The 13,083-nt window shown below is 41.6% G+C and overlaps 1 protein-coding gene across 1 annotated transcript in view; it reads left to right on the top strand.

Moving 5' to 3' along the window:
* The window catches only part of CPNE4 (copine 4), a 462,901-nt gene that overhangs the window by 233,060 nt on the left and 216,758 nt on the right, over positions 1-13,083 (top strand). The window lies entirely within an intron of this gene.

The raw sequence follows: 13,083 nt of genomic DNA on the forward strand, positions 1-13,083 counted from the left end.
TCCATGTGTTTGTGTTTTTTACGTTTTTTCCCCTATAATTGATTTCTAATCTCATAGCATTGTGGTCAGATAAGATGCTTGATGTGATTTCAATTTTCTTAAATTTACCATGGCTTGATTTGTGACCCAAGATGTGATCTACCCTGGAGAATGTTCCATGTGCACTTGAGAAGAAAGTGTAATCTGCTGTTTTTGGATGGAATGTCCTATAAATATCAATTAAATCTATCTGGTCTATTGTGTCATTTAAAGCTTGTGTTTCCTTATTAATTTTCTGTCTGGATGATCTGTCCATTGGTATAAGTTAGGTGTTAAAGTCCCCCACTATTATTGTGTTACTGTCATCTTCCTCTTTTATAGCTGTTAGCATTTGCCTTATATATTGAGGTGCTCCTATGTTGGGTGCATATATATTTATAATTGTTATATCTTCTTCTTGGATTGATCCCTTGATCATTATGTAGTGTCTTTCCTTGTCTCTTGTAACATTCTTTATTTTAAAGTCTATTGTATCTTATATGTGTATTGCTGCTCCAGCTTTGATTTCCATTTGCATGAAATATCTTTCTCCATCCCATCACTCTCAGTCTGTATGTGTCCCTAGGTCTGAAGTGGGTCTCTTGTAGACAGCATATCTATGGTTCTTGTTTCTGTATCCATTCAGTGAGCCTGTGTCTTTTGGTTGGAGCATTTAATCCATTCACGTTTAAGGTAATTATTGATATGTATGTTCCTATTACCATTTTCTTAATTGTTTTTTGTTTGTTTTTATAGGTCCTCTTGTATTTCCCACTTAGAGAAGTGCCTTTAGCATTTGTTGTAGAGTTAGTTTGATGGTGCTGAATTCTCTTAGCTTTTGCTTGTCTGTAAAACTTTTGACTTCTCAATCAAGTCTGAATGAGATCCTTGCCGGGTAGAGTAATCTTGGTTGTAGGTTCTTCCCTTTCATCACTTTAGATATATTGTGCCACTCCCTTCTGGCTTGTAGAGTTTCTGTTGAGAAATCAGCTGTTAACCTTATGGAAATTCCCTTGTATGCTATTTGTCATTATTACCTTGTTGCCTTTAATAAATTTTCTTTGTCTTTAATTTTTTTCAGTTTGATTACTCTGTGTCTCAGCGTGTTTCTCCTTGGGTTTATCCTGCCTGGAACTCTCTGTGCTTCCTAGACTTGGGTAGCTATTTCCTTTCCCATATTAGGGAAGTTTTCAACTATAATCTCTTCAAATATTTTCTTGAGTCCTTTCTCTCTCTCTTCTCCTTCTGGGACCCCTATAATGTGAATGTTGGTGTGTTTGATGTTGTCCCAGAGGTCTCTTAGGCTGTCTTCATTTCTTTTCATTCTTTTCTCTTTTTTCTGTTCTGCGGCAGTGAATTCCACCATCCTGTCTTCCAGGTCACTTATCCATTCTTCTGCCTCAGTTTTTTTGGTATTGATTCCTTCTAGTGTATTTTTCATTTCCATTATTCTATTCATCTCTGTTTGTTCTTTAATTCGTCTAGGTGTTTGTTCTTTAATTCTTCTAGGTCTTTGTTAAATATTTCTTGCATCTTCTTGATCTTTGCCTCCATTCTTTTTCCATGGTTCTGGATCATTTTCACTATCATTATTCCAAATTATTTTTCTGGAAGATTGCCTATCTCCACTTCATTTAGTTGTTTTTCTGGGGTTTTATCCTGTTCCTTCATCTGGTACATAGTCCTCTGCCTTTTCATTTTGTCTATCTTTCTGTGAATGTGGTTTTTGTTCCACAGGCTGCAGGATTGTAGTTTTCCTTGCTTCTGTTTTCTGTCCTCTGGTGGATGAGGCTATCCAAGAGGCTTGTGCAAGCTTCCTGATTGGAGGAACTGGTGGTGGGTAGAGCTGGGTGTTCCTCTGGTGGTCAGAACCCAATTAATCTTTAATCTGCTTATCTGCTGATGGGTGGGGCTGGGTTCCCTCCCTGTTGGTTGTTTGGCCTGAGGCAACCCAACACTGGAGGCTACAGGCTCTTTGGTGGGGCTAATGGTGGACTTCTGGAGGACTCATGCCTAGGAGTACTTCCCAGAACTTCTGCTGCCAGTGACCTTGTCCCTGCAGTGAGCCACGGCCACCCCTGCCTCTGTGGGACACCCTCCAACACTAGCTGGTAGGTCTGGTTCAGTCTCCTATGGGGTCACTGCTCCTTCCCCCTGAGTCCTGTGCACACACTACTTTGTGTGTGCCCTCCAAGAGTGGAGTCTCTGTTTCCCCCAGTCCTGTCGAATTCCTGCAGTCAAATCCTGATAGCCTGCAAAGTCTGATTCTTTAAGAATTCCTCCTCCCATTGCCAGACCCCTTGGTTGGGAAGACTGACGTGGGGCTCAGAACCTTCACTCCAGTGGGTGGTCTTCTGTGGTATAAGTGCTCTCCAGTTTGTGAGTCACCCACCCAGCGGTTATGGGATTTGATTTTATTGTGTTTGTGCCCATCTTACTGTCTGATTGCAGCTTCTCCTTTGTCTTTAAATGTGTGGTATCTTTTTTGGTGAGTTCCAGTGTCTTCCTGTCGATGATTATTCAGCAGTTAGTTGTGATTCCAGTGCTCTCACGAGAGGGAGTGAAACTGTCAAGGCTCTCCAGTCTTGGACGACCTTTCCCGAGGACTCTACAGCTGTGACAGAGAGATGAGGCGGTGGGACCATCTTGTTAATAACCAGCATCCGAGTGAAGTGCAAACTGCTTTACACTTGTGTGGGATTAGCCTCCAAGCTCCCTCATGAGGAGGATCTGACAGGAGCTACAACTCGGAGTGACCTGTCATGCAGTCCCTTCCCACCCCCACCTTGGCAGGCTCTGATTTCCTTCAGCAGACAGGCATAAGTTTTGTCAGGCAGTTTCTGATCATTTGATGTTCATGTGCCAGCTTACAGCTGGAGTCTGGTAGAAGGACGTTGATTTAGGATTGAAAACACCATTTATGTTTTAGACTCTTCTTATGTCCTCTCTGCTTAGAGCATCCATATTTCTCCTGATCTATCCCAAAAGGGAATGAGCTAACTGGAAGAAACTTGAAGAGAAAAATATAAAGGAGGGGGGAAAGAAGGTGTGAAGACAGGGAGAGACATGCTGGACCCTCACAGTCACATCAAAAAGCCTTTTCAGGGTCTGTCTCCCAGCTGAAGACGTTAAAGATTGTTTTCCTGTCAAAGAACATTTGGAGTCTTGAGTGTTGGGAATGGCTCTGCTTGAAACCATTATATTGAGAGGGTACCTGAAGAGATATGTCCTCTTCAAGAGAGATGGTCATGTCCCAGGAAAGAGCTTTAAGGGGAATCTCAAGTGGCTCCATCACTACAGCTGAGTGACCTTGGGCACATTAACTCCTTTGACCCTACGTTTTCTCATGTATAAAATAGTGATAATGGGACGGTTTGTTGGGATGATTGAGTGGGACAGTACATGTGAATTGGTTAGAATAATGCCTGGGGCATTTTAAGTGTTCAGTAAATGTTCCTTATGATCTATTACTGAACACGGTTGGTGAATAGATGTTGAGGCTAAGAGGAAGTTACCACATGAATAATACATGGATCAATAGTTTTCAGACTCTTAAAAGACCATATAATTCATTCATCATGAGCCACCAGGCCGGACACAATTTTGCCTGCCCTTGGGATTCTGAAGTCTCTTCCAGAAGAAATGTTAATGACACACGTAGAGATGTATGGGCAAAGTTCAAGGGATCAGCAAGGGATGATGAGATGCTCTGGGAGTAGCAACAGTGGGAAGGTACCACTGGACTTGATGGGTAGGTGGAGATGGCAGTGTTACTGGAACCCAGTGAGAGCTGGAGGCTTGCAGGAAGGGTTACTAGGAGGGGACTGGGGGTGGGGGGGTGGTGGGACATAGTCACTACCTAAAACTGAAGCATGGGGCAGGAAGGGGGCAAGCAAAACACACTGACCTCTCTTTCTTCCCACTTTCTGATATCCTACTGATGTCTCCTATTGGCTGAAGAGGCAAGTTGACAAAGTAACCCTAATAAAGCAATTCATGCAGCCAGTCTCCTGGGGAACAGAGCAGAACAGAAAGATATTCAGATGCAAAGGAGACTAATCACCACATTCACTAACTCTCATTTCACATATTGGGAATGTGGCAGTTAATGGAGTGCTCAGTTGGATAATCCATCAAGTAAATCAGCTCACAACTTAGTTATTTCCTTCAGTCTTCTTATCCTGTAACAAGATGAGCAGCAGTCAAAAGGCAGCTCCCAAGGAAGAAGAAACTTGCCAACACACAGTCTGACCAGGAGGTGGGGGTGTTCAGAGTAGATCACACGGTCCTTCTGGTCGCCATGCACCTTGGGGCTGAGCCATAGCAGCTGGTAATATAATATTACTGGTCCTCAAATTGAACTGTGTATTCATTAAGATTTCTAAACCACATAGTTTAAAAACCTTAGTCTGTTAAGGCTGCTATAAAAAAATACTATAGACTGGGTGGTTTATAAACAGAAGAAATGTATTCCTCACAGTTCTGGAAGCTGCAAGTCCAAGATCAAGGCATCGACCGATTCGGTGTCTAGTGAGAGCCTGCTTCCTGGTTAATAAACACTTAGCCGTCTTCTTGCTGTGTCCTCACATGGCAGAAGGGGCAAGAGAGCTCTCGGGGTCTCTTTTATAAGGGCACTAATCCCATTCATGAGCACTCCACCCTCATGACTTAATCACCTTCCCAAAGCCCCACCTCCTAATACCATCACACTGGGGCTTAGGTTTCAACATAGGAATTTTGGACCATGGGAACTAAGCCACACACACTGGACATTCATGTTGGGGAAGAGGAACACCTGAGGAGGATGCAGCAGTGCATACTTGAGACCCCTGTCAACAGGGGCTGAGGAGGGCAACAAAGGAAGAAGAAGACCCAGGACCAATCCCTGTGGCCCTTGAGAACTCTCTGAAGGTACCTCTAGGTGATGCTCATTTCATTCACTTCTGAGCCCCACTCTTGGGCGAGGTGATGTGCCTCTGCTGTTTACTCAACAGCACAAGCCTGGGCTGAGTCCAGTGGTTAAAGGACTGTCTCATTCCAGGTCCTCCAGCAGGTTAATTCCCAGGGCTCTGTAAACAGAATCCAGCTCGCACAAGAGGCCTTGTTCCTTGAGAGCCAGGTGAAGTGCATAGCAGAAAGATAAGGTGGGGGTGGGTGGGGGTGGGGGTGGGGGGTGGTCAATGGATTGACTTTTGTAACCCTGGATCACTCGTTCAATTTAATCTATAGAGCATTTGAAGATTTTGCCATGGGGTGGGTGAGGAGTGCCTTTTCAGAGATGAATCTGGATGCTTCTTGAGAGAGGTAGAGTGATGTGTAGTTTACTAGGACTGCCATAAGAAACTACCACAGACTGGTGGCTTAGATGACAGAAATTTATTGTCTCACAGTTCTGGAGGCTAGAAGTCCAAGATCAAGGTGTTGCCAGGTATTGCTGCTTCTGAGGGCACTAGGGAGAATCTGTTCCACACCTCTCTTCTGGCTTCTGGTGGTTTGCTGGTCATCTTTGGTGTCTCATGGGTTGTAAGTGTGTCACTCCAATCTCTTCCTTCATGTCCAAATGGCATCTCCCTCTGTGCATGTCTGTGTCCAATATCCCCTATTTATAAGACACCAGTCATATCAGATCAGGGATCCACCTCACTCTAGTATGACTTCATCCTTACTTCTAACTTCTGTAACAGCTGTATCTCCAAATAATATCACATTCTGATACACTCAACATATGAACTTTGAGGGACATAATTCAACCCATAATAAATCATAAAGTAGGAAGAGCATATATTTTGAAATTGGAGATACTGAGTTTGATCCTTTCTTTTGCCACTGCTTTTCTGATGCAGTTTTATGTTATCATTTGCAAAATAAGGATGATATATTTAATAGACTTATTGGTAAAATGATAAGTCATTGGTAAACTGAAGTACTATTTTATGTATCACCAGTTAACAAAAATATACTTTCAGTTAAACAATGGCATGTCATCGATTATAACACGCATCCCAATTTTAAAAACGTTACATTGTGAAAGAAAGTTTGTTTTAAAGTTAATGAAGATAAGGTCTGAAAATAACATGTAAAACACCTTCTACAGGAACGTAAGAAGGTGAATGATAAAGGTACATCATTTTTTCTCTCACCCCTTTCTTTGCCTGTGCAGAAAAGTTACCATCATCATTGGTCACCACTCAAGTTGCCATTCATTTCCAGGATAAATTTAAATAATTTACTAAGCAAGGGTAAAAATTCCTAAGGAGGTGACTTCTGTGAAGTGTGTTATTCATAACACAACTACTATGATTGCTTCAAGTAGGGATGTCTTCTGGAGTTTCTCTCTTAAGGATCCCACTCTTTATTCATATCTTGGCTAGTAAGTCCACTCATATGCATGGTCTGAGACCAAAAGACCCTTGGAGAAGTTTCTTTATTTGTTTAGCTGGGATTGAATGTGGATTGGACAAATAGGAGACACCACTAGCTTTGAAGAGTGTTCAGTTCTGTGTTGATTAGGACTAACCTCCACATTGTAGGATATTTAGCATCTAGGGATGTCACCCCATCATTGTGACAACCCCAGACGCCCCTACACATTTCCACATGTCCCCTGGGAAAGTGAGTATTGCCCCCATTGAGGACCACATGTGTCCAGGTGAGAGATCAGCTTCAGCCCAGGATGTTATGATAAGAGAAGGAGAAGCAAAGGTTGCTGAATACTCAGGCATATTTTCACTCATAGGACCTGGTGAGCAGGAACCGACTGTGAGGCACACCAGTCAGGCAGCCAGAAATGATGCAAGCATGAAGACATAGCACAAAAATGGCATCAGGAAATTCAGGTTCCCACGGGTGACTTCTTTTTACATAACCAGCAAAATGTTACAGTGTTAGTCCTATTCAAGTAGAGAATCCACTTACAATGAAAATAAAAGCCATATTTCACTAGCACCAACCTCTCTCCCCCTGTTGAGTGATTTTAAGACCAGAGACTTGTTTGTTGCAGTGGTAGGACAAACCTGCCAACTCCTTGGCCAGGCACTTGAAATCAGCAGCCACAAGCAGCTGAAATTGAATAATGCTAATTCTGGTGACTCAGTGACTTATTATCTAAATTTTATGTGGTTTAATATGTCCCTTTGGAAGTTACATGCTTTGAAAAATTGTCTGTAATCCATCCTTTATTTTTGATCATAACGTTATCCATTATTTATTCAGAGAAAATTAGTTTCTCCTCACCCTCACTAAATAAATATTGCAGAAATATTTAAAGAATATCAGTTTGAAATAATATCTAATTATACGCCTGCCCTGGGGGCCTTCACGTCTCTCTCTGGCACGTGATGTCACTCTTCGCCAGCCCTGTTATCCTTGGGATAGGGACCTGTACTTCTCTAGGAAACCTTAGAGCATTCAGTGACTGACATCAGTTTTGGCTCCTGACTTTACCTTCTCCCCACTTCTCCAGCTCATTGTTTAGCGCTCACCTCCCAATCACCTCACCTCCTTTGCCTATGTCAGTCCCAGCCCTTGGGAGCCTCTGGGAACAGATGGCCATTCTGTGCATAGTCTTGAACTCTTTTTGATGACACACTGACCTTGTCCCCTACACAGTTCAATCTCCGTGGGCAGTGTTCAAGGCCCCCATTGTATCTCCAGTATGCCCAGTGGACAAACCAGATCTCCAGAGACACAACTACAGCCTCATTCACTGACTTTCCCCAGCAGTTCCATATCTTATGCCTGTTGTCTGGTTTGTACATTACTTTGAGCAAGAGGATTTAGGTGAAAAAGCTTCAAATTTGCATGACTATATAGCATAAAGATGAAAAATCCTACCTCTTGCAAGCGGTATGATACTGGGAAAGTTATAGGGTCTCTCTACCTCCCAGTAAAGGGGGTAATAATAGTACCTACCTCACAGTGTTGTCATAAGGATGAAAAGAGAGTGCCTGTCAGGAGATTTGACCATACACTTCACCAAAGAAGACAGATGGCAAATAAGGACGTGCAAAGATGCTCCACATCATTAGTTATTAGGAAAACACAAATTAAAACCACAATGAGATACCACTACACACTTATTAGAATTTTAAAAGTTAAACATATACCTATTTCACTCCTGGAGAGAAGAAATATATGTCCATACAAATGCTTGTACATGAATATTCATGGCAGCTTTATGTGTAACAGTCAAACTGGAAACAGTCCATCAATGAAATATTACTCAGAAATAAAAAAGATGAACTGTTAATGCACAATGAATAAATCTCAAAATAATTACACTGAATGAAAGAAAAAGACAAAAAGACTACATAGTGTGTACAATTAATTTATATGTCATTATAGAGGATACAAACTGATTATGGTGACAGAGAACAGGCCAGTAGTTGCTTGGAAACAAAGGCAGGAAGGGGTGAGAGGAAGAATTAAAAGGGAGCATAAGGAAACCATAGGGGTTAATGGGTGCCTTTACCTGATTGTGGGGATGGCTTCACAAGTCTATACACATACCAAAACTTACGGAATGGTACACTTTAAATAGATGTGGTTTATTTTATGTAAATTATACTTCAATGATGCATTTTTAAAAGTGAGTGCCTGTGACACACCAGGCCTTCCATAAGCATTAACTATTATGAACTTTACTGTTCTACTGAAAAATGTTTTAGATGAAATTCTTTAAAAGAGCATCTCATCCAAAGCAATATCTAATGATTGATTCTATCATCATCATATCATAACCCAGCTGCATTTTTTCTTTCTGTCTAGGGATGCTCATGAAGAAACATGAATTAAGAAAAATAGTCCAGACTTTGAGGTCAAAAAGCCTGAACTCACTGCCCATTCTGTCATCCAGTACTTTGTACTGACATCTGACCTTGATTTTACTCATATATAAAATAGTATAAAGCTGCATCACATGATTGCTATAAGAACCAAATAAAAAAATGTGTGTGAGTATGTTCTGCAAACCATAAGCAACACTGGGGTATCAGTCATTACAACTGCAGAGGAGAGAAGTGTTGACAGTTTTGCAGACTGGGTAACAGAAAGAAAGCAAGATTTTTTAAAACCTTGACAAAAAAAAAACCTCACACAAGAGCAAGAGCTAGACCCTCTGTCTCTTCAGTTCCTTTACTCTGATATTCCAACATTCAAATTGCCTAAGAACACCTTTAAAAATACAGATTTTGGGGATTCCCTTACTCCTATTGAATCAGAACCTGGAGTATAGGGATCAGGAATCTCAGTGTTAAGGAAAGCTGCCCCATTGATTCTTTTTTTATTGTTATTAATTTTTATTGGAGTATGGTTGCTTTACAATGTTGTGTTAGCCTCCACTGCACAACAAAATGAATCAGCCATACACATACAGATAATCCCCTCCCTTTTAGACTTCCCTCCCATTTAGGTTACCACAGTGCATTAAATAGAGTTCCCTGTGCTATACAGTATGTTCCCATTAGTTGTCTATTTTATACATAGTATCAATAATGTATATGTGTCAATGGAATATTACTCAGCCATAAAAAGAAATGAAATTGAGTTATTTGTAATGAGGTGGATGGACCTACAGTCTGTCATACAGAGTGAAGTAAGTCAGAAAGAGAAAAACAAATACCATATGCTAACACATATATATGGAATCTAAAAAAAAAAAAAGGTTCTGAAGAACCTAGGGGCAGGACAGGAATAAAGACGCAGACGTAGAGAATGGGCTTGAGGACATGGGGAGAGGGAAGGGTAAGCTGGGACGAAGTGAGAGAGTGGCATGGACTTATATATACTACCAAATGTAAAATAGATAGCTAGTGGGAAGCAGCCGCATAGCACAGGGAGATCAGCTCAGTGCTTTGTGACCATCTAGAAGGGTGGGATAGGGAAGGTGGGAGGGAGACCCAAGAGGGAGGAGATATGGGGATATATGTATATGTATAGTTGATTCACTTTGTTATAAAGCAGAAACTAACACACCATTGTAAAGCAATTATACTCCAATAAAGATGTTTTTAAAAAATGCAAAAAAAAAAGAATTAAAAAACATGGCTACACAAATAAATAAAGAAAGAAATAGTGTACATGTGTCAATCCTAGACTCCCAATTCTTCACACCCCACCCCTTTCCGCCTTGGTATCCATACATTTGCTGTCTACATCTGTGTCTCTATTTCTGCTTTGCAAATAAGATCACCTATACCATTTTCTAGATTCCACATATATGCGTTATTATACGATATTTGCTTTCCTATTTCTGACTTACTTCTCTCTGTATGACACTCTTTAGGTCCATCCACGTCTCTACAAATGACCCAATTTCATTCCTTTTTATGGCTGTGAGCCAGCAATCCCACTACTGGGCATATACCCAGAGAAAACCATAATTCAAAAAAACACATGCACCCTAATCTTCATAGCAGCACTATTTACAGTAGCCAAGTCATGGATGCAACCTAAATGTCCATCAACAGATGAATGGATAAAGAACATGTGGTACATATATACAGTGGAATATTACTATTGCCCCATGATTCTGATGCAACCAGCAGCACCAGTCAATGGCTGGTCCTTTGGAAACAACTGCCTTGACCTTGACACCTTTCAATGAGAAACATCAGCCGTCTTAGGCTCTATTGCTCAGGTTAAACCTGTCTTCAGTCTCCAGAAAAGAATGCATCTCCCATACTGACTGGGAATGCAGAATGTTTTGAAACATCTGTGAGTGTTACGAGCATTTCCCCATCACCATTCTCCTCCTAGTCCTGAGCATCCATACTCAAGGGTCTCAATGGCCCTGAGATTATCCTTGGAATTATCTATCTTGGTAATGCAAAGGTTTGTTACTTAACTTCTTTCCAAGCCAATCCTCTCCCTCACAAAACCAAGCCATTCAGTGTTGCCTTGGATGGTCCATCTGAGGTGTGGTGTGATGTCTATGTGTGATGAGCATTTGAAAATCAAGAAGTGAGAAGAAAATCAGCAGGATTGATGCACATCAGCCATTTGCACCCTTTGGGGTGGTTAAAGCAGAGAAACAAAGACTAGAGTTTCCATCTTCTGTCTCTTATCATCTAAACCTGGCTAGGACTCTGTTCTTCTAGCCCTGAGGAAAGAACCTTTTCTGTGTCTTGAGAATCCACCTATAAGTTACTTCTTGGAGATTATTTCAAAATTTTCTACCAAAAGGCACCACATGAATATAATTAAATCTCTTATCATATGGCTCATGATGCTATGAATTTGGACCAAGTGTTGCAAAAATGCCTCTAGAAGTCAGGCGGGGGAATTCATTGAGGGTGAAGAGCTTGGAGAATGGAGAATGAATGCCCATCTGAATGGGGCAGCCCCCAGTGGTTGCCATGTATGAATGTAGTCCCAGGTTGCCAGATAATATGATTTTTTTCCAAAGGGAGGGCAATAGAAATAGCGGCTGTTTTCTGTTGACAAATTAAGAGAAAACTACGTTTAAGTAGGACGAATAAAACACCTCAAGGTAAGTGTGAACTTGCAGACTACCAGTTTGTGACCTCTGATTTTTACTATTACTCAAAACCATAATCTCTTAATAAACTGAAAAGAACTATGCCAATACAGTAAATCCTTGTACCCACACAGTTAACCAATAACATATGCAATCCTGCCCCCCCCCCCCACCAGAATGAACATTTTAAAAGATATAAAATTCAGCTCAAATAGAAGCTGAGTCTTCACGGGAAGAGTCAAATAACCATTGGTCTGTACAATAGCTTGTTTTCAACTGCTAATCAGCAGTGGGTTGGGGTTTGGTTTTTCTGTCTCTTGCACAGGGACATAAAAGGACCATATTCTCCTCCTCATAACCTGGATCATTCATCCCACCAGGAATAGCAGATGGTGTTCCTTACAGGGTAACCCTCTCTCACACAGGGCCCTGCATAGGAAGGGACAGGGACAGGGACCAAGCCCTGAACTCAAGAGTGTATCCAATTTTCTTTGCTGGATATTGTGTACACACATGATATGGTCAAAAATGGTTTCCCTGATTTTATTGAGAAACTTTCCTTGTACTCTAATGAAAGTGGGGAGATTTTTTTACAGTTTGTGCTAATGAATGACTCTTGGGATGTATCCAATAAACTGTCGACTGAAAAAAATTGCACAGACTAAAAGTTGAGAATTATGTTTTATTCAGAGGACATTCTGAGCACTTCAAGCCTGGCAGACAGCATCTCAAATAACCCTGAGAGACTTCTCCCAAGAAGCAAGGTGGGGAGCCAGGATATATAGGAGTTTTTGCAACAAAGACCAGGTAGTGGGAACATCAAAAAATTACTCTTAATTAAAGAAAACCATATATCTCAAGTTAATGAAATTTAGTGCTTTTCTATATATGGGAAGATGCAAGAGTCTGGGCTCACTGAAATCATTCCTTTCATATGCGTCTCAGATACCTGGGGCCAGTATCCTTCTTCTCTCCATCCTGATCCCCTCATGGTGCCCCGTGGTGGTGGCTGCAGTGGCTGAGGGCTTGGCAGCCGGCTCTCCATCCTGAGTTCCCTCAGGGCTCACCATCAGTGTGGCTATAATGTGATGGCTTGGTGGCTGCAACATCCTTTGTTTACTGATATGGCAGCAATATTTTTCATTCACAAAACGATGTTTCTATTTGAAAGCTGACAGTTCATGTAGGCTCCAACTGACCCATAAAATATGAGTGATGGATATCTCCCTTTGAGAGATACTGTAGGATCTTGGGTTATCTGTAACTTGGTCCTGTAAGGCTTCACAGAATATAAATGGTGTTGAGTATTCTTACTTGGGACAGACGTGGAAGAGAAGAACTTTAGTGGTGGGGGTACTAGCAGAAAGCAGGTGGCATACCCAGAGTTTCACTCAAAGGGCTAAACTCTTCACACAGAGACTCTTTGCATGTGCCTGGGCAGGAGTAAGGGAGCTGAAAAAGGACAGCGTGGCAGCAGCAGAAAGCCATTACCACCCCTCTGTCTGAGGGTCAGGACTGTGTCACCAGATCCTGGCGGCAGCTCCCTCTTGGATGGGAGTCCCTAGCAGACTTGTGTGTAGAGGGACGGA

Source organism: Balaenoptera ricei, chromosome 4 (genome assembly GCF_028023285.1).
Source record: "Balaenoptera ricei isolate mBalRic1 chromosome 4, mBalRic1.hap2, whole genome shotgun sequence".
Taxonomy (NCBI): domain Eukaryota; kingdom Metazoa; phylum Chordata; class Mammalia; order Artiodactyla; family Balaenopteridae; genus Balaenoptera; species Balaenoptera ricei.